This window comes from Canis aureus, chromosome 15, assembly GCF_053574225.1.
Source record: "Canis aureus isolate CA01 chromosome 15, VMU_Caureus_v.1.0, whole genome shotgun sequence".
NCBI lineage: Eukaryota > Metazoa > Chordata > Mammalia > Carnivora > Canidae > Canis > Canis aureus.
The window spans coordinates 63,333,456-63,354,095 of NC_135625.1; the positions used below are offsets into that span (position 1 = coordinate 63,333,456).

Consider the following 20,640-nt stretch of genomic DNA (forward strand, 5'->3'; position numbering starts at 1 on the left):
TATGTTATTGGTAAGGCTTCCAGTCAACAGTCAACAACTGTTAGTAGTTAAGATTTTAGGGAGTGAAAAGTTTTATGTGGGTTTTTGACTGCCTCCTAGAGGGGGGTCGGGGCCCTTAACAACCCCACGTTATTCAAGGGTCAGCTGTACATAATTTCTTAACCAAAATATTTTCTTTTCTCTTATTTCGAAAACAGGTATCTACTGGAGTCCCTGGATGGCTCAGTTGGTGAAGCATCTGCCTTTAGCTCAGGTCATGATCCTGAGGTCCTGGGATCGAGTCCCACATTGGGCTCCCTGTTCAGTGGGGAGCCTACTTCTGCCTCTCTCTCTCTGCCTGCCCTTACCCTTGTGCTCTCTCTCTCTCTCTCAAATAAATAAAATCCTTGAAAAAAGAAAATAGATATTTACAATTTTTACTGGAGTCAGCACATACTTCAGGGCATACCTATAAGACAATGGAACAATGATCGCAGTGGAAAGCTTTGGTTATACCTTTAGACTATGGAGTTTTACTCTCTAATTTACTTTGTGAGAAATGTTTAGCTAACTGGAAAAGACTGCCTATTTTTCTATTAACCTGATTTGGTTTTTCTTTATATCTAATTTCTGAACAGTAGAGCACTTTTAAACATTATAATTAAAAATAAAATAGGCTAATTCAAAAATTTATGTATCATTAAAAATAACCAGAATATCCATCTGTTGTGGTTAAACATATAATTTGTTTTAAAATATGAATATGAGGAATATAGTAATTCAGAAAAGCAGCATGGGAAATAACTAAAAACATAATTCCAAATAGGCTTTCCCACCTATTAGTTTTAAAACCCTAGCAGGATATAAAAGGAAGTTAGTAATTAATAAAGTGTTGGAAAGAGTGGGTAGAGATTTAGTTAAGTAAATCAAGGAGAGGATTTTGAAATATGAATGAAACAGTGTCAACAGCATTTTATGGAAGAATATTAATAAAGGCTACTAAGTGAGTTCAGAAACATTTCGTGCATTTCAAGTGCTGTTGATTCCACTAGGTAATGATGCTCCATTATAAGAACAGTCAATATTTGGATGACACAAGATTAAACAATAGATTGTCTGAATTGGCCTTGCTCATTTGACTTGCAAGATAATGTCCCTTGAATTGAGAAGCATATATTAATATTCATTTTGAGTTTTGAAGTGCTAAATTAGGCTACAAATCCAGACTAAAATGTAGTAATGCAGATTTGGAAGCACGAAAACTGTTTAAGGGTCAGCAGACAAATAGTAAAACCCATGATAACCAGTTTTAATTTCAACTGCTCTAGTGGAGCAACACTTGATAATGGGAATGAGAAATCCATAATAGAGAGAATTGGTAAGTGATATGTAGCAAAAGGAGAAATCAGATAAGGCTTTGACAGAGAAGATGATATTGTCAAAAAATCTTATGAAATAAAAATGAAGATTGCGAAGCATAATAATAAAACAAACAAATCTGGAACCACCACCCAAACTGAGCAAAAACATTTTTACCAGTGCCACTGAAGCTCCAAATATTTCTCCCAGTTAAATGTCTCCTTTGTCCTCCATTTCAGATTGGACTGAATTTTGTAATCATTCTCTTGCTTCTCCTTATAATTTTACCAGATACAAATGTATCTCTAAGCAATGCATGATTTGGTTTTGGAGTTTCTGAATTTTTAAAAATGATTCATAATATATGTGACTTTTTAAAATTGCCTCTTTCACTCAACATTTTAAAGATTCATTCACGTTGACATATGAACTTATAATACATTAATTTTCACTGTTGGATAGGATTCCACTTTATGAATATGTCATAATTTATTTATCCATTCTTCTGTTGATGGGAATTGTTTTGTTTTGTTTTTACACTTTAAACAAATCATGAACAATGCTTCTGTAAACATGCTTATGTATATCTACCGATGCACATTTGTAAGAGTGTCTACAGAGCAGCACCATCTAATAGACTTTCTGTAATGATGGAGAACGCTCCACATCTATGATGTCCAATGTCACAGCCAATACCCACATGGATCTTTGAGTACCTACAATATGGCTGGTGCAACTGAGAAAATTAATTTTTATTTAATTTAAAATTTTTACATAATTGATTTTATGCATTTAATTTCCAAGAAAAATCAACCTATGGAGTGTTGAAAAAATTTATTTTGATGCAAAGATGAATGGAAAAAGAGGATAGTCCATGCCATAGAGTTTCCTCATATTTCTTTACTGGTGTTTTGCTTCTCTGATCGTATCTCTTCTTAAAAAAAAAAAAAAACAACTGAAGTTTTTAGAACAGTTTTAGATTTACAGAAAAATTATAAAGGTAGCACAGAGAGTTCCCCTATGTCTCTCACCCAATGTGTTCTATTTCCAAGTCCCCCAAACTGACACAGTCACAAAGTGCCCAAGGAAACATGATGACTAAATTTAATGTGGTATCCTGGATGGCATCCTAGAACAGGAATAGGACTTTAGATTAGAATAGCACCTAAATTATAATATAGGTGAATATTAATAGGGTATGGACTTCAGTTAACAATCAATATTGGTTCAGTAATTATTAGCAAATGCACAATACTGATGTAAGATGTTGGAAATAGAAGACATTGTTTCTGATGACCTGGCCAATTTTGAGGAGTACTGGTCATGCATTTTGTATAGTGTCCTGCTATTGGGATTTTCTGGTGTTTTCCTCATAATTACACTGGAGTCATGGGTTTGGGGGAGGAAGACAACAGAGGAAGAGTGCCATTTTTTATCATATCATATCAAGGGTACATACTACAAATAACTATCAACACGACTTACCACCCACTGCTCCCGTTGACCTTGATCACCTTGATCATCGTCTGTAAGATTTACTCTTCACTCTGCCTCCCTGCACTTCCTTTCCATGCTGTACTTTTTGGAATGAAGTCACTATGTGTAGCCTACACTTACAGAGTGGGAATTCTTTGGAATTCTACAAGGGAGATTTGTCTTTTCTCTTCCATATGCTCTCATATTCAATAAATAGTATATATCAGTATGAACTCATATGCATACTTTTTTCTACGTTGGGAAATAATCTAATTTTGTGCGTTGCTCCTTATTCCAGCTTTGGCCATCAGTTGTTTCCTGTATCTCTGACACGCCTCCATCAGAAAGAGAGACAGTGTGTGTTCCAGGTTCATCGTATATATTTCCTGCCCCAATTCTAGAATCAGTCATTTCTCTAAGGAGCCTGATTCCTTTTGTTGGAAAATCATATTAGAGACCAAGGTCTGGAACCATGTCTTCTCATTACCATGGGGCATTTTATTCTATTTATTTAAAATTCAAAATGACATAGGGTAAGGTGGCTAGTGGCTTCTGCATTGGACAGTTCAACTCTAGTCTTTATTCTTAGGAATAAGGTTATGTGACTACAGGATATGTAAATGCTCAACCTTACAAGATAACTCTTAATTGTTTTCTGAAGTGTATTTGCTACTTTAAACTTCCCACAGCAATGTTTGAATTCTTGTAGCACCACTTTCTCTCTAATACTGTGTATTCCGAGATTATCACATTTATGCTAGTATGGTGACATCTTTGTTTTTGTGTCTACTTTTTTTTTCCCTAAAAAAGCAATTGAGGAAGGAAGTCTTTCAGTTTGTTTTTTTTAAACACTTCTGTACAGATTTGTACATTAGCAATAGAAACAGAAAGATTTTTAACTGCATGTTCATATGCTTCCTTTATTTTGATAAGGAATTAAAGCAATTTACAAAATGGCATGAAATAGAGAAGTATTTACTTTGGTCTAATCTGCCTCCACAGGGAGCACCCTTTTCTTTAGAGAAGTAATTGTCTACTACAATAATAGCCTTATGTCAGTGGTATTTTGGAGCGATGAAAAAAATCAGAGTGTTGCCCTACATTCAGTATGGCTGTAAAGAAAGTGTCAGCACTACAAGAAAGCAAGATGATCTATACACTGAATTAATAGGCTAGAAACAGAAATTGGGAAGCATTCTTGTCTTAAGGAAATGGAAGATTTTGTATATGTCTCCACTTCTTTTTCCCCATCCTCCAACATCTGGAAAGGGCTGGCTTGGGCTTGGGGATAATAGTGTTTGAAACTCACATGACAGGATGATGTCAGCTTTTACTGGTTTAAAAATACATGCTATGACAAGATAAAGCAACATCAACAATAAATTGTTGGAATAGGGATAGAGTAAAATTGGAGGGGAAAAAGTGAAATAAAACAAGGATGAGTATATTTACTGCAAGAAATATGGAGTAAGATGATGCATATATATGAAAAGTAACCAACCGAACAGGGAACATAATGGATTACACTCCGTAGTGACCATGAAATTAAGAAATAAAAACAAAAAAAGAAACAAGCTCCCTACCCGCCCCCCCCCCGCCCCGACTGCTCAGGAAAAACACAATTTTTCTAGAGGCACAAATAAATAATAGAAAATAGAAGCCAAAAAAGAAGAACAATAAAAAAAAAGGTGTTGCCAAAAAAAAAAAAAAAAAAAAGGGGGTTGCCTAGTAAAAATCATTTACTTCTAAATCCATGTCAAATTTTATTCCTCAGTTCTTCCTCCATATAACTGAGTGCCAAACACACAAACTGAGTAGTAGCTGGACACCTTTGGAGAGCAGTTGCAAGCATCACCTTCATTTCCAACTTCAACACTTTACCCAAAACTGCATTTTTACAAAGCACAGATTCTCATTTATGTGGAAAATAGTTTTATTATACATAGTGGGAAAACTGTATACTGGGTTGGACAATGTAGATTGCTTAATTTATTGGCTAGAAGAATGTTACTTAGATTATAAATGTTTGTAATTAAGAAACCATTAATATCAGAGTCTATTTTTGAAGTAGAAATCCTCTTTCATCTCTTCAAAATTCATTATGAAATTACCACCAGTTGGATCTAGATCCCAAGCAGACAACCTGCAGTTCCTTAATCAGCTTTCTGACCACTGACATGTATGATTGATACAAATGTGATTGTATGGGGAAAACAAGTATGATGCTTAACTGTAAGTTTGTCCTACATACTTTTTATCAAGTGAGGACATTCCTTTCTATTCCTAGTTTGCTTAAGATTTTTTTTTTTTTTTTAATGAGGAATGGATTTTAGATCTTGGCAAATGCTTTCCTGCCTCTATTGAAATGACTGCATGATTTTCTTTTTTAGTTTGCTAATATAAATTACATTACTTTTTAAACAGCTTTACCTATATATCAAACAATTCAATAGAATGGTTTTTACATTCAGACTTGTACAACCATTACCAATTTTAGATAATTTTTACCATTCCCTCCCAATTTTCTCTTTCTTATGTCACCACCCCCCATGCAACCACTGATCTATTTTCTGTGTAATGTCTTTGCTTATTCTAGATATTTCATATATGTAGAGTTTTATAATATGTGGCCTTTGTGATTGGTTTACTTCATGAGGCATAATATCTTTAATTTTCATCCACGGGGTAGCATATACTTCATTTCTATTTTTGCTAATAGTCCACTGTATGGCTATACCATGTTTCATTTATCATGCATCTGTTGATACACTGATTGACTTTTGAACATAAACTAGCTTTGCATTCCTGGGATAAACCCTACTGGGTTGGGATATTACCATTTTTACATATTGCTTGATTCAATTTTTCATCTATGCCATGAGGAATGTTAGTCTGCAGTTTTCTTTTGTAATATTTATGCTTAGTTTTGGTATGATAATGCTGACTTCATAAAATAAGTTGGGAAATGTTCCCTCCTCTACACTTTTTTAGAAGAGTATACATAGGCTTGGTATTATGTCTTCTTGAGATGTCTGGTACCATTCATCAGTGAAAATATCTGGATTTGGAGTTTTATTTATGGGAGGGATGTTAACTCTAACTCTTTCAATAGATGGAATATCTTCCAAGGTCTGTGGGAAAATGATTAGGAATCTTAGGTATTTTTTCTTAACCCTGACATTTTTGTTCTTCTCATGCATGAGCCTTTATTATTTTTATTTTTAATATCTACACTTCTTATAATTAATTTAAGGAAAGGGTTTCCAGGTTCACCATATAACCTGACAACTTGACTTCTCTTGTAGCATGTCTGCAGGGAAAAGTACAAAGACCAAAGGATTTGAGTGGTGGGTCCCCTCCAAAGTCATTTTTTCTTACCATAAATCAATAAATTGATATTTTTATTTTATATGTTAGTTTTGTGAGCTTGAGTAATGTGCCTGCCCGCCATCTTTGCACTGACAAATCAACAGCATCAACCTACAAGAACTTGGGCTATAGCAAATTATTTAAGAGTCTGCAACCATATAAACCACTGGGGAGTTGAGAAGGGACCTTTCTTTAGCTTATTCAACTCCTTTCCCTCTATGTTTCTCTCCCCAATCAAATCCCTTACCTATTTGAAATTCTAAACCTATAATATGAAATATAATTCCGAGGGAAAATGGTTTAGCCCTGCTTTTGATATGAAGGAAGGGGACAATATATGTAAAAGTCTTGAAAATAAGTATTCAGCAGATAAAAATTCAAATTCTTCTTGGATCTGTGTTCTGCTTAAGGCATTACTACATGAAAAGATATTGCCCTGAAAAGAGAAATCAATACTAACCTGAGAAAAACCCAAGTGAAAACATCCTGAATGAAGTCTGGCATTCAATAGAAAGTTCACAGTCATGGACCTCTAATTGTCCAGTGAAAGGAATACTGATTCTTGACCTTCTTTAGATTATAGACCATTAGAAGAGTTTTGTAACTGTAAACAAGAAAGGAAGGATCAAAATGAGAAATTGAAGAACCCTCTAACAAGCTACTGAAAGTTAGAAGACAAAAAATGTTCAGAATAAAACTCCAAACGTATCAAAATATTAAGTTCTAATATGTTTTCTAAATAGTAAGCACAAGAATAAATTACTTTTATCATAGTTAATTGATCTGTCTTACATAATGTATTGAGACTTGTAATTGTCAGGAGACATGTGTACGACACATAAAGCACACACACACATTAAAGGATTTTATCTTAGAGCATTCCTTTGAATTGCAAAGGGAATTTATAATGCCACTCATGTCAAAGTCCTTAAAATGGATGTTTAATATTTCCTCATTTTCTTATACTTAGATGCCTTTCAAAGTTTTATCATTATTATTTTTTATTTTACCCCAAATATGTCCAATTCTCCTTTTCATCTCTTTCTGCTATCTGCAAAGTATGGTACAAAAAACAAACTACATCTCATTACCATAATACATACTTAAAGAAAAAGAAAACTAGCTAGCTCTTTTAAAATTATAAAGTTGGACCCTTCTATGTATTGGTGAGGATTTTCAAACCTCAGAAAATCTCTTATGTCTGTGAGTAGGAGTATAAACTGGCAAGTGAATTTGAAGAATAATTTAGTAGTATCTAGCAAGGTTGAAGATGCACATATCCTATGACTGGCAATTATGTAATTTATGCCCATGAACTAAGAAGATATATAGACACTAGAATATTATTACTATGTTGTTTGCAAGTCATCTGAAAACGACATAAATTCTCATCATTATGAGACTAAATTATCATATATTCTTATAAGTGACTTTTACCAACAGCAGCTTAAATAAATAAACCAGAACTATGAGTGTCAATATGTATAAACCTCAAAAACAAAACTTGAAGCAAATAAAGCAAGTTGTATAAGGCCATATAAAGAATGATACAATTTATATGTAGTTAGGATAATTTCTTTTTTAAAAAAAGATTTTATTTATTTATTCATGAGAGACACAGAGAGGGAGAGGAGGCAGATACATAGTTCAGAGGGAAAGGAGGCTCTTCGCAGGGAGTCCAATATGGGACTCCATCCCCAGACCCCAGGATTATGCCCTGAGCTGCCAAAGGCAGATGCTCAACCACTGAGCCACCCAGTAGTCCCAGTTTGGATACTTTCAAACACTTTCTAGTCAAAGTATGAAGACAGGAAAGGAATGAAAAATGTCCAAACCAGGGTAGTGATTTGAGAGGTGCTACATTTGTATCTGTAATGTTTTGTTTGTTAATTTTCAGGGGTACACCTTGTTGATTATGTTATTTTTTCTTTTCTTTTTTTTTTAAGATTTTATTTACTTATTTATTTATTCATGAGAGACACAGAGAGAGCGAGAGAGAGGAAGAGATGAAGCAGGCTGCATGCAGGGAGCCAGACGTGGGACTCGATCCCAGGTCTCCAGGATCATGCCCTGGGCTGAAGGCAGCACTAAACCGCTGAGCCATCCAGGCTGCCCGATTATGTTATTTTCTATACACGTTGTGTGACTGAAAATATTTCATAATAGGAAAAAAATTTCTTTTAGGCTATGATTCCTGTAGGGCATGTTGCCTCAAGTAAAAGTATTTGCTTTATAGGGAGTTAATTCTCTGGCCCTGAAATATGAAAGACCTACTCTGTTAGGATATGTATTTGTGATGAAATACAGGAAACTTGAAAAATGTAACTCTGAAATACCGTTATTGAAAAATATTTCATAATATTCCAATGGTCTCTATTAACTTAGATACAAGTAAGGCGAAGAGGGGATGTCTTTTCATCAATTTGCCTCTCCTTACTTTTATTGCTTGAGACGGTACAGCCATCCAACACATATATGTACCAAAGCAAGCACAAGACATTATTTTAAGTGACATGATGCACATAAATGTGAAGAATGACTAAACAGATGGTTTGTCTTTTGTACCATTGTTTTTATATTCTCTCTCTCCACTCCGGTCAATCTCTGCCTTCCCAAAGTTTAAGGTTCTCAGACTTGTACACTTTCCAATATCCCATGTTCTAAACTTATCATCACCCCTTTATGCGCAGGGAACGAATCTAGTGCTGTGCTGGAGGCCTCTCCTCACTGCTAGACTGGAGCTGGGCTCCCTCAGGCCTGGGGATGGGGTCCCTCTTCCTAGGATCACCTGCCAGGCCTTGTGACTGTGAATCCTTACATCATGATTTAATGTGATGTCTCCTGGGAGACCCTGGCCCCTTGGGGAAAGAACAGTGCTAGACTCCCTTCCTCTTCCATGGAGAGAAGAGTGGTCTGACTTTTCCTGGGACCTCCGTGAATGTCCAATTATGGTCCTGAGGAAGTATGTTTGGTAAAGCAACCTCCCTGGGTACTTTTGCCAGTGCTGGAGTAGCTTCCTCTTCTGTACCTGGCTCAGGGGGCTGAGGTTTTGATACATTTTCTAATAAAGAACTTTGTCTTGCCTCTAAAAAAATATTAAACTTATCACCCGTTTACTAGGAAATGAAGTTCAATGAAGGAGTTAAGCAGGAAGATTTCCTAGGAGGATAGACCTCAGTTAGCATTGAGACAAAGTACCTTGGGATGCACACTATAAATCTGACAAATTTAATGGACTAATTAATATGACAACTAATTGTTCTCTTAGTGGAAAAAATTGGAAATCAGACTAGGTAAACTAAGATATTTTCCAGCTCCAAAATTTACATAATTCCACTTTATTTCCCCCATCTGCAATATCCTACAATATTACCAGGTAGTGGTAAGTAAATATGGTAGAAGAGACAGAGATTTAAGAGTATGAGTCACAAAATCTTTTTTCAAGGGACTTGCATCCGGGAACAGATAAACAAAACAAAAGATACACAACAACACACAATAAAATATGTGATATACTGCTAATTCTCCAAAGTGATTTGCTATTATTAATCCTAAGTACCCTATCCTGGGCACCTTTATAAGCCTTGGAATCCTGAGAGACGCATATTAATTATCCCCATTTTATGTTGGTAAAGTGAAGACTCAAATAAATTTAAGAAAAGATAAGTTACCCAGATAATAGGATGCAGAGCTACAGTTTAATTCGGGTTGTCTGGATACAGATGATGTTTTGTTCACTTGCGTTACATACACTCTCCAATGGATCTCTTAAAATTATTTTTAAATAAGAAAAGTAATCTGAGACTACGTGCCTATGGCTATTAAACACAAATAGCAACAAACACAGGCGTGCAAGCAAGGTGCCCTTCACAATCTCCTTCACCTCAGCCTCCTCACCTTTTTGCTTCACTATTTGGGATCGTGCTATACATACTATTCTGTGACCTCTTTTTAATGGAGGAAAACACATCTTGCAGTTATTTCCTATTTGTTCATATAAACCTATCTCCATATTCTATAGCATAACTTAAACACTTCCTTATGTTTGGACATAAGCTGTTTTCCAATTTTTTCTTGTAAACAATGCTGTCATGAACATTTTTACTTATTTCACTTGGACTTCTCTATGCAGACATCTATGCACAACATTTTCCGGGAAGCAAGGTAGTGCGTCCTTTGATCTTATGAACAGCAAATCCTATTCTCGCCATCTCACTACCCCAAATTTAATTCTTTAATTTTCCTGTTCTTTTTCCTCCCTCCTCCCTCCTTTCTTCCTGCCTTCCTTTTTTCTTTTGTGAAGATTTCTCCCTAATGTCACGCTCTGAAGTATGCTTTTTCACTAAATTCTTTCTCAACATCTCTTGAAAACTTGCCCTGGGATGAATTGCCACTTCAAATATTTTGTCTTAAAATTTAATTTCTTTTTAATTGTCTTAAAATTTAATGTTAAAAATGGTCACAGAGCAAACCAGTGTTGAGGGTTAATGCTTTATACTCATTATTATATAAACAAGATTTGTTTTCCCGAGGGGAATTATGAAGAATTGATAAATAAGGATTCTCCCCCCTTGAACATACAATATCCATTGGTAAATGTGAGTTTCTTTGAGTGTATAGAATTTCAAAAATGTTTTGAAGAAGAAAGCATACAGTGGAAGTAGTGAATACAAAGTGGATTTCTGAGTCAGAATTTCAGCTCTGCTACCCATTGGTGGTATGGATTTGGGCAAATCATTTATTTCATTGCCTTCGTGTTCTATATGTAAAGTAAGAATAACAATAACAATAATAATATTAAATGTTTTCAAATTTGGCTTAAGGCAGCATTTTCCACAGTGGTTTCACTTAAACCTAAAAGTTTCATGATCAAGTCAACATAAGAGACTCTGGGGAAAATAGCTTTTGCATTGTTTTGTTTTCACTGTAGATTTCCTCAGATGATTTAATATGTGAGTGTGTTTGGGGAATTGGAAAGTCAAGATACAATGTGAAGCAGTTCCTAAATTACCTAATTCCCCAAATCCTATTCTTTGAAAAGAATGCTTTGGAGGACTTGAGTTGCAAAAAACATATTTTGGGCAAATGCCTGTTTAAGATTAAAAAATAATGCCTACAAAACTTCTGGAATATTTTAGATACTCAATAATGCTTATTATTACTATCCTAAATCAACTTTTAAATATAAAGCAAAGGGCTATATAGAAGAGCCAGAGAAGAGGGGATGCAGCGAATAATAATTAATAAAGAACCCTTTTCCCAGAAGATTTTAAGAAAAACCTTACGCAATAAGTACACTTTAAAATGTAGCAGAGATTTAGAGAATTTAGAAAGTGAATGTCAGAGGAATTAGTCTTCCACACAGACATATTGAACTCCCCCTGTCTTTTCTACCATGGTCCCATGTGTGAGCATATTAGCTTGAGAGTAAAGAGCTCTAAATAGTCTGTGAGCACAAAGAACAAAGTAATAGACTGATGGCCTCAATGACAAGGAACAGAACAGACATGAAAACAGCCATGTTGAGAGTAGGATATTGAACAAAGAAATTGTAGGTGCTGTTTATTCTGAGAGTTTGATCTATTTTTTTTTCACACATGGACAAATTCTGGTGAAATAATGATCTCTGTTGATAATTTATTAATTCAGGGCATTTGCTTTAAATACAGTAGGAGTCTATGGATTATTTCTGGTATCTTCTAATTGTCTGGTGCCCCTGATATTATTCTATTGATTGCACTTTTCCATTGTGTGTCCCAAAGGCAGAGAAGGGCAAACAGCAATCATGAAATATGAATGAGATGCCTCATTAACCTTTGGGCTTTTGAGTGCTTGGAAGCATCTAATCTATGTCATCGGCAAGAAGAGTCTGGAAGCACTGTAGGGGGTTGTGGGGCGAGAGGAAGGGCAGTTTACTTTGTGGTTGGTAAACTCTATGCCAAGCGCTGGCATGGTGCCTGCTCTGACACAACGGGATCCTGCATTGCACTAGAGATGCTGAGATTTTAGCAAACACAAATGTAATATAGAAAGCTTGCTGAAATTCAGAATATCAGGCTCATCTCCAAAGATTCTGACTCAGCAGCTCAGGCCAGATTTCAGGCATCTGCATTTTAACAAGCACGGAGGTGATTCTGATGCAGGTGATTTGTGGACCACACTTTGAGAAACATCACATTAGACCCATTCAACAAAGAGGGAGTAAGCTGATAAAATTTAGATTTCTTGTAGTTTTTACCAGCGTACGTAGACCTGTTTCCTTTGCATCTCTTTTTCATTTAGAATAAATTTCCAACCGAAGTATGTGATACTTGCATTACGGCTGTTTATTCCATATCAACAGAAGCTACTTTGTCAACATTGGGTTGTCATTGAGACCATTTAGGGTTTTTTCCTTCAAAATTTACAGTGTCCTTACAGCTCTACAGTCATAGTGCTATGATGTAAATAGGACAGTGTCTATTTGCATCACATAATGTGTTACAGGCAGAGGACTCAAGAGTTTAAACATTTTCAAATGTTAACAAGAATGCCACATGACTCTGAAACTTGATTATATATAATCAAATGGTAGATAGCATATTATGATTCCATGTTGACCACAAGAACAGCACAAGAAGACTGGAAGGCCAATTTCCGAAAGAGCCAGTGGAAAGACTTAAAGAACATGAAAGGGAAAATTATTTCCAATCATCTGTCCTGAAGCAGCTCTACCTTTCCTTCTGGTTCCCTCAGAACACACCCACAGCATCTTGGACCAATGTCACCCAGGGTGGTGATGGTCACCCAGTACCCCCTTCCCATCTTCTCTTTTCTTTGTTTTCAGAAATCCCACCAAGTCCATAGCCTAGTCCTTTTATGGCCGCAAGCTTAGTTAATTCCTTGTAAACAGTTACTTTCTTATACCACCAATACAAACTGTTACTGTTGGCTTCAGTTGTCTCCTGGCCCCCTTGCAAGCCTGCCACACGCCTCGGGACAATCTGTAATCATCTTCATCTTTCTCTCTTCAATTGAGAAGGTCAATGAATGACTTAGCATGACTGTTACATGTAGAAATTATGACAGAGAGGTACATTAGAACCAGAAAAAGGAAAGTCATACATTGAGAAATATTAGATGTAATAATAATTACAAGCAAAAGAGTGTCATCAGGACATAAAAGGCCTGGAAAATGCTCAGAACATTTTCAGAATTCCTAAAATAGTTTCCATCTACCAGCTCATTCTCCACTAATTAAAATTACTTTGCCTCAAGGAGCTGCTTCCAAGATAAACTATGTTTGGTTAGATAAGCTATATTCAATTTTATTATTTTTCATTTTAATTCAATTCCAAGTTGTGTTGCTTGGTTTCACACAAACACACACACACACACACACACACTCTCTCTCTCTCTCTCTCTCTCTGGTTTCTTTTAATACATTAAATTCAGGATAGACCAGGTTTTCTTGGGACAGTTGAGAGATTTTGCTTCACTCAGAAACACTGACTCTGCAGGAAAAACCGTTCCAGTTCTAAAAGCTATCTTTCAATAAATTCCTTAATACAACATAGGAGAAAATCCAAGAGGTTCAGAAAGGACATGAGGACTCATCTAACTGAGCTCCTTCATTCCATGGAAACTGAGTATCAGAAAGGTTAAGGTCACACCACTAATTAGTTTCAGAGCTGGCAGTAGAACCCATGATATCTCTACACCACGCTTCGCATTTGTACACTGGGTTTGTCTATCGAGGAATCATCTTGATTAATTATTTATTGCATACACCAAACAATGATTGTGCTACTACTACGTGTATGGATCTGTGCTGAGCATCTGAAACACCAGGATGGGGCAAACAAAACAATTTCTGCTTTCATGTCTTTCACAAGGGGATTTACAATATTTTTTTTTTTTTCAGATAAAAAGGAATCTGTATCTGAGTGCATGTGTTTTCAAGCAACCACTTCCAGAGCCCAATAATAAATGAGTCCATGTTCAGACAAAATTATAACCAAAACCTGTGGTTTAGGGCAACTGTAGAGATTTTTTTGATCTGGCTCAAAACCTCTTTTAAAAAATTATTTCATCAATTAATTAATATAACTCACCTTATTCTTGAAATATTTTGGTTATATACAAACATTTCTTTTTCTTCCTTTTTATATGAGTCAAGTGTTGCCTGGGAGAAGCATGGAGGAAGTAGCTCAGAAGATTTAACATGATGAATGAACAAATACTTATCAATGCTCATTATATGGTCAAGAGACTTCTGTAACTGAAAGAGACATGCCCCCAACCCCACCACCTCCATGGAGCTTGTGTTCTAGAAATGGAGACAGTTAATGAATAAGAAAAAAAAAAAAAATTTAAAAATGACGAAACAAACAAAGAGATTTCAAATTCTCATAACTGTTGTAAAGTGACAAGCAAGGTAATGTGGCAGAGGGAAGGCCAAATAAGAGGAATTTGCTCTAGATTAGATGTTAAGGAAGGGTGTCGAAGAGACGACAGTAAAGTGGAGATGTGAAGGATAAGAAGGAACCAACCAAATAAACACCTGGGGGGAAAGATCTTCCAGGAGTTTAATGGCAAGTGGAAAAGCATGAAATGGGAAAGGAATGGGTGGCTGGGGCTTCCTGGGCCGGGAGGTGAGGATGGAGCCAGAGGTAGAGAGGAGCCACACAGCTGCAGGGCATGGAAATCAACTCCCATTTTATTCTAAGTGTTGTAGAGGCTGTTGGTAATTTTTTTTGTTTCATTTTACTTTAGATGCAGTAAAACAGACTCTTTGAGACATGCAGTCCTGTGATTTTGGCAAATGCACGAAGTGGTGTACTGACCCCCAGAGTCACGAAGCAGGCATCATTTTACCCCTCAGCATCCTCACATGGCCCATCTGTCCTCAGCTCCTTCCTTCTCTTTCAATCTGTGACAATCCTGGATCTCTGTCCCTACCTGCAGTTTTGTCTTTTACAGAACACCATGCAAATGGAGTCACAGGATACATAGCCTTTTGGATACAACTTCTTGTTCTTGGAACAATGCATTTGAAATTCATCCATGTTGGGTGAATGAAGTCCCTTCTTTTCAACTGTTCATTAACACTGTATTGAATGGATGTCCCGGATTTGATCAATTTACCCTTTGAAGAGTACCTGAATTATCTTTTAAAATATTTTATTTATTTATTCATGAGAGACAGAGAGACAGAAACACAGGCAGAGGGAGAAGCAGGCTCCATGCAGGAAGCCCGATGTGGGACTCGATCCCGGGTCTCCAGGATTATGCCCTGGCGTGAAGGCAGGCGCTAAACCACTGAGACACCCAGGAATCCTCGTCTTTGGAGTTTAAAAACAAAAACCATGAGGCATATCTGGATGGCTCAATCGGTTAAGTGTCCAACTCTTGACTTCGACTCAGGTCATGATTTCAGGGTCATGAGATCAAGCCCTGTATTAAGCTCTGCACTGGGTGTAGAGCCTGCTTGGGATTCTCTCTCTCCCTCTCCACCTACTCCCCCAACTGCAGTCTCATGAGTGCATACTTTCTCTCTAAAAAAAAAAAAAAAACACCCAAAAACCAGAAACCCAATCTATGAATGTTTATGTAAAAGGTATTTGTATGAACATTATTTCTAGTTTTCTTAGGTAAACACTAGAACTGAGGTTGTTAAGTCTTATTGTAAGTACATGTTTAGCTTTAAGAAAATGTCAAAGTATTTTCTAAAGTAGCTATAGCATTTCATATGCCCAATGTTTGAGAGTTCCATTGCTCTGCATCCTTCTAAGTATGATATTAACAATTAAAAATTTTTTTAGGGGGATCCCTGGGTGGCTCAGCGGTTTAGCGCCTGCCTTTGGCCCAGGGCCTGATCCTGGAGTCCCAGGATGAAGTCCCACGTCGGGCTCCCTGCATGGAGCCTGCTTCTCTCTCCTCCTGTGTCTCTGCCTCTCTCTCTCTCTATGTCTATCATAAATAAATAAATAAATAAATAAATAAATAAATAACTCTTTGAAAAAAATTTTTTTTAGTCATTCTAAAAAGTAATTGGTATCTCATTGTGGTTTTGTTTTACATTAATGATATTGAGTATTTTTTTCTATCCTTATTTGCTATCTATAGATCTTCTTTGATGCAACATCCACATCTGTGGCACATTTCTTATTGAGGTGTTTGCTTTCTTACTGTTGAGTATTGAGATCCAAGTCCTTCTGAAGACTTTTCGTTGACTGATCTTCAAGTTTACTGACTATTCTCAGCTGTGTCATGTCTATGAAAGGCATTCTTCACTGCTGTTATGGTTTTTTTCTCTCTCCCCCACTTCATCCCTCCTTCTTTTTCTCTTTTCCCCTTCTCCCTTTCTTTCCCTAGCTCCCTCCCTTCCTCCCCTCTCCTTCCCTTTTTCCCTCTTTCCTTCCCTCCCTCCCTCTCATCCTTCCTTTCTTCCTTCCTTCCTCTGGTAACACTTGTCATCTGATCTTGAATTTGTAAGAATATTTTGGAGCTATTTACAGAGTTAAATTCCCCATTAGGTAGTTCCAATATCTGTGTCGTATCTGAGTATGGTTGTATAGATTGTTTTGTATTTTGGCAGTATGTTATTCCTTGTTGTCTTTTTATTTACCTCATGATTTTTGTTGAAAGCTGGATATTTTGTCGGGGACAGTGGAGTCTGACATAGATAGGTTTTATGCCCCGTAGTGAGTATGCCTTTCCTTCCACACCTGGTGGGTTTAAAGCCATGAACTTGAAATTTGCTTAGATTTTGTGTCATATATGGATGGGAGTGATGATCCTTCCTGGTCTTTATATCCTGAGAAGAAACCCAGAAGCAAGGCCCCATATTAAAACATTGTAAGCATGGAAATTACACGATTCGGTTGATTTACATTTAAAAATTATACTGGCTCAGTGTTGACTGGATTGAAGCTGGGCAAAAGTGAAAATAGGAACACCAATTAATTTAATAAATTACTGAAGTAGTTAAGGTGATGAATAATCATGGTTTGGGTTCAGCAACATGTTGTTTATAAAATTCAGTCTATTTATCAAATTGACTTAACAGCACTGCATAGGATTAGTAAATATAAGCCAGTTGAGTGTTGAGATGTCTGCCAAAAAACCCTCCATGATTCTATTTCCAGAAAAGTTGATCTGTAACCCCTATTCATAGCAACAATTACATAGGAGTAAGCTGTCTGTCAAAAATCACTCCTAATTAATGGGAATAAAACCACATCACTTGCCTAAATCAGAGTATCAATCCTCCCTCTGCATCCCTCAAGGACTGCTCATGTAAGTTCAGATGGTATCCAAATACTTGGTCCAGAATTGGGGCCCATTTACCTATCTGCACTCATCTGTCACTCTTCCTTTTGTTCACTAAGCCCCAGCCACACCAGCTTCCTTACAGGCTTGCAACATCATAAGTCGATTATCACTGTAGAGTCTTTGCTACAGCCAGCCAACCCCTTGGCCTGGGCTATTTATACCTCTGACAAAAGATACTGAGATTTATAATATATCCAGAAGAAAGTGGATATCAGATTTCCATGAAACATCTTATTAGCTGATAAAGCTATAATATGGAAGCTGTTATACATTGCCACATGCTTTATTCAGCCAACCAGCCACAGATGACCATGAGCACAGTGTTGAAGAAAGTAAATAATCTGGAAAGAGTTGATTAGATCAACCAGTGACTGTGGTTCCTGGACCATTATGGATCTTCTTCAACTGCTTTAGGGAACCTGATACAGGGCTTGATCCCAGGACCCCAGTATCATGACCTGAGCCAAAGGCAGACACTTAACTGGCTGAGTCACCCAGGTGCCCCTCCCTCAATATTTTCCTTTTTTCTCCCTCAGCATTCTTATCTCAATTTTGTGTCAGAATCTGTTCTTATTCCTGATCCTTGGGGATAAAATCAAGATTCCCTAGAGGATGTATTATGACAATAAAATTTTTTTTAAAAATATTTTTATTTATTCATGAGAGACACACAGAGAGAGAGGCAGAGACACAGGCAGAGGGAGAAGCAGGCTCCATGCAGGGAGCTCGATGTGGGACTCAATCCCGGGTCTCCAGGGTCATGCCCTGAGCTGAAGGCAGGCGCTAAACCGCTGAGCCACCCGGGCTGCACTATGACAATAAAATTAAACATTTTTGTATTTGGTAAAAGCCAAGGCTGCATCTTCTTGTGATTTTTTCATCTGCTTCCCTACCCCTACTACTTCTTACACAGGAGCACCACTGTTTAATATGAATGGCTAATGGTTGGAGTTGATATGGGGTACTAAGTAGCATAAGTTGGGTTGCCAGATAAAATTGTAATCACTCCATTTTGAATTTCAAATAAGCAACAAATGCTTCTATAGTAAAATCATGTTCCAACTATTTATTTTATTTCTTAAATATTTACTTATTTATTTTAGAGAGAGAGAAAGCATGAGCACATAGAAGAGGGGAGGGGCAGAGGGAGAGGGAAAGAAACCCAAGCAGACTCTTTGTTGAGCATGGAGTCCTACCTGGGGCTCAATCCAAGGACCCTGAGATCATGACCTGAGCCAAAACTGAGAGTCAGATGCTTAACTGACTATACCACCTAGACGGCCCTGTTTCAAATATTTAAATGGACTTAGTAGTAGAAAGAGTTCAATTTTCTTTGAGGTGAAATATTTTCAAAAGAGTTATAAAAATCAGCCAAAATAAAATTTTTTCACCCCACACACAAAAACATATTCATTGTTTATCTGAGACTCACATTTAACTGGGAGCCCTATTTTTCTATTTGATAATCTGGGAACTTTAGCCACATACACTGTGTAAACTAGCTTTAAGAAACTTACCAAGCAAGGATCCTTTTAAATTTAGCTTTCTGTTATTTCGTTTAAAAAAATGAGTGCGTCAATTACATTGTGTCATCAAGAATCTAAATTGACATATGTCAATTAAAAAAAATCAACTTATTCTGTTTTTGTAATCAGTCAAATATTTAGATTTCTCATGTTCCCATCTAGATCTATTCTGTGGCCATATATAATTTCATTACAGACATACTGTAGAACTTGTCATATCCTCTTTCAATTAACATCACATTATAAACATTTTCCACTTTGCTAAATAGTTTCATATTTTTAAATTTAACAGCTCAATGTTTTTATGATTTTTGTATTTAGTGAAAAACCTATTATTAGATATTTTGGTTCTTTATAGTATGATATACTATTGCAAATAATGCTATACAATAATATTACATACTGTAATTCTAGTATTGAATGTTTCTATGCATGTGGTTTGCTTTTACTTTTGGATAATGTATTCAGAATACCAACAAATATAAATATTTGATCAAGGGTTATAATCATTTTAATAAATCTTTCTAGATCAATTCCTAAAATGTTACACTAACTTTCACTTCTACCTGCATTATATAAGAGTTTCAGTTCATATATATATTTTATCAGCAGACTCACTGATGTTATATATATTTTTGATAACTATAGTTTTAAGATGTTCTTGAATCACCTTTTGGGATTTAAATATTTTTATTTACATTTTGATTGAGTATGTATTCAATATTTAATGTATTATAAAGAAATTTTCTTAAGAAGTTGTCTCTTTGATTTTTAAGTGTTAAACACTTTTATATTACTTCTTTCAATTATCTACCTTCAGAATTAAGAAACTTATATTTTTAAAGACTAAATAAGCCTAAAATTTATCTTCTGGGATTTAGGATTTTAATTTTCATGTTTAACCATTCAACTTTTTTGGAGTTTAATATAAACTCCTCAATACCATTTTTCAAATGCAAAAATATTTCTGTGTAGTTTAGAAAATTAATATTTTGAAAGTAAGAAGAAGGTGGGGTTTTTTGGACATAAAGGTGGTGTGGTTTGATGAGCAACAGTCATTTGGAAATGGCAGCCTATGGTACATGTTGACAGATTTATTAAGAGGAAGTGGATAAAAATAAAAAAATCCAAGAGAAACTTGTTTGTAGTACTATTACAAAAAAAATCCATGTATAAAAATTATACCTGCAGTCCTCAGAAATCTTTTCAGAAATAACCCATTCTACACTGAGATTTAAAAAGTTCCATCATTATATTTAAATATGCTTCCCTAAACATCAGAAAGAATTAAATTAAAATCACTTTAAAAAAGTTAATAATTTTTAGAGTGTGTAAGGAAAGGAAAAATTGTGATGGAATCTAGAGAAAGTGTAGTCACTGAGTATAAATCTTTTCAAAGTATCCTCATACATATATAGTTTCCTTCCTTCTTTCCTTTCTTCTTTCCTCCCTCCCTCTCATCCTTCTTCCCTCCCTCCCTATTTAATATTTATTGACAGCCAGCTACATGCCAGTGTTTGAAGGTATGCAAATGATGGATACAGCCTAGTTAGGGAAAGGCAGGTAAAGGAAGGATTACAATATGGTAAAATAAAAATAAACACTTGGCAATGAG

General features: G+C 36.0%; 2 long non-coding RNA genes across 5 annotated transcripts in view; one reads left to right on the forward strand and one right to left on the reverse strand.

Moving 5' to 3' along the window:
* LOC144285036 (uncharacterized) overlaps positions 1–400 on the forward strand; it is a 115,431-nt gene extending 115,031 nt beyond the window's left edge. For all 4 annotated transcript variants that reach the window (XR_013353427.1, XR_013353421.1, XR_013353424.1 and 1 more), the window contains one exon: positions 198–400. This is a non-coding gene — a long non-coding RNA (uncharacterized LOC144285036). The remainder of the gene's footprint in view (positions 1–197) is intronic.
* The window catches only part of LOC144285039 (uncharacterized), a 101,500-nt gene that overhangs the window by 57,707 nt on the left and 23,153 nt on the right, over positions 1–20,640 (reverse strand). Inside the window, exon 3 of the long non-coding RNA XR_013353431.1 lies at positions 6,644–6,787. This is a non-coding gene — a long non-coding RNA (uncharacterized LOC144285039). The remainder of the gene's footprint in view (positions 1–6,643; positions 6,788–20,640) is intronic.